Source organism: Apium graveolens, chromosome 8, assembly GCF_009905375.1.
Source record: "Apium graveolens cultivar Ventura chromosome 8, ASM990537v1, whole genome shotgun sequence".
Lineage (NCBI taxonomy): Eukaryota > Viridiplantae > Streptophyta > Magnoliopsida > Apiales > Apiaceae > Apium > Apium graveolens.
In genome coordinates, this window is record NC_133654.1 from 256,688,968 (window position 1) to 256,691,619 (window position 2,652).

Genomic DNA, 2,652 nt, shown 5'->3' on the forward strand with positions numbered 1-2,652 from the left:
CAAGTGCTTCATCCTTATGTCTAAGTAAATAAACATAACAATATCTACTGCTATCATCTATAAAAGTAATGAAGTATCTAAACTGGTCCTTGGTCAACACACCACCAAAATCATAAATATCAGTGTGTACTAAATCTAACAAGTCTGAATCTCTAACAATGTTATGAAAAGTTTTCCTTATTTATTTAGCAGACACACATACTTGACATTTAGAATTCTTTTCTATGGTATATTTTGGAATCACCTCTAAGTTCATCATATTCTTAAGAGCACCAAAGTTTAAGTGACCTAGTCTAGCATGCCATATATCCGACGATTCAATATAGTTAATAGAAGGAATAATATTATTATTCAAATTTCCCAAAACGGGTTCAACATTAATAACAAATAAATCATTTGACAAGTAACCCTTGCCAAAAAAAGTACCAGTATGAATAAGAACTACTTTATTACACTTGAAAGAAATTTCAAAACCACTAGAAACTAAACAACTTCCACTTATTAAATTTCTACGCATATCGAGAACATGATGCACTCTAGTCAAAGATAGTATACGTCCTGAAGGGAACTTCAGATCCACGTTTCTTATTCCAAGTACTTGAGCGGCACTTGCATTCCCCATCTTCACAGTGAATCTATGTCTCTGTTGATAAGATAGAAATAAACTAATATCAGCACAAATATGCACATTAGCTCTAGTATCTATCAATGATTCATTTGACAGATAGGTAAAAAATATTAAAGGGTTGTAGGATACATATCGGTCACCTTTGGTTTTAGAAGTTGTAGCCTCACCAACAACCATGTTCATTACGGGCCCACTTGCGGTTCCAAGCACAACATTCTCTTGCATTACCACCTCGGTTTTCTTTGCTTTCTTCGTAGGGCAGTCCTTACTCCAGTGCCCAACCTGCCCACAAGACCAACATGATTTGTTTGCCTTGGATTTCTTGGCTTTGTCATTGTCACTCTTAAGTTTATTACTATTCACTTTCTTAGCAACAACCTTCCTTTTCTCTCCTACAGTTGCTATGTTTACCTTCGAGGTACTGTGCTCAGTTGGCACTACAGGAAAAAAGTCCATAGACATCGGTTTTTGGCCGATATCTATGCTGTTAAACAACCAATGTTGATGTTGGTGATGTCTATTCTAGACATCGGTGAATACCCGATGTCTATGCAAGCTTAAACATAGATTTTGGTTAAAACACTGATGTCCATGTTTTTTTTACAAAAAAATTTATAAATAAATTATTTAATAACTAAATGACACCTATTAAAATAGATTAAACATATAATGAGCTATGTTTTTTGTCACAAAGACATCAAAAGTTTTTATAAGGGTGATGTAAAATGGTGTATCAAACATCTGTTTCTTCACTGAAAGGTGATGTATATTTTAGCATATAAACATCAGTATTTTCTTGAATAAAGTGATGTCTATGTTTCATTTAGACTTGAATATGTTAGTCTTTTGACATCAGTTGTTTGTCTGAAACTGATGTACATTGTGTTATTTGACATCAGTGTTTTTTGGTTAAAAGTGATGTGTATACTGTCACATAGACATCAGTTTTATCTTAAACAAAGTGATTTCTATGTTTCATTTAGACTTGAACCTGGATTTCTTTGACATCAATTTTTTACCTTAAAATGATGTACATTAACTTTTTGGACATAAGCTTTTCTTCTTTAAAAGTGATATATCCAATTGCTTTTGTAACTAATATACATCGAATGTACGAATCTTGCAATCAGGTAGAGTAAGGAAATAATAGGATTTGAATACATGCTTAAATACATGGTCTGTCCATTATCATCATCAAAATAAAGTGCATTTTACATTGAATATTCTATTACTCAAATGGATACCATAAAAAAATTAGCTTTCACGCTAAAATAAATAAATAAGTAAACAAGTGCCGTAACCGTACAATGGCCGGTAGGATTTACATGCCCCATGTGTCTCTTAGAACTCAGTTTAAATATTGCCAAATCTGAAAGCCGGCAATGGATCTCCAGCAATGGATCTTCAGCGAATATGCTTAAATACTTTAAAATTGCTAACCTCGGTAATGCATTTCCAGCAATAATCCTCAGCCTTTTCACAAAATCATCACGGTTTATCTTCGTATTATGCAACAACATAAAAAAATCAATTCAACTACAGACTGGCAAGAGATATTTTAAAATGGAAACAAAGGGATATAGATACATTAAACTTGCATTAACAGCCATACCATGAATAACTTGTAATTACTATTTACTAGATTCATATTACTAGGGCTAATTCTGTTTGAGATAGCTTTAAACAAAACAGTTAGCAACAAGGGTGTACCATTTTTCTTGTTTCTCAGTAACACTGTAACTGTCCAATTTCCTCATGCACTATGAATATATCCGATCAAGTTCCATTTAAATTATATTGACACACCATATCGCCATGGCATCGAGACACCAATATGGTTCTTTAACAGCAATGTTCCACATAATATGCAATCACATATATACCATTTGTGGACTCACTGTCATGTTCGATGTATCATTCTCGGTCTGGGTGCGATTTTCAGTGGAGGAACACTACAGCTAATCAAAAAATATAATTTAATATATATACCAATTGCACATAAAAAGGACTAAAATGTTGTTGAT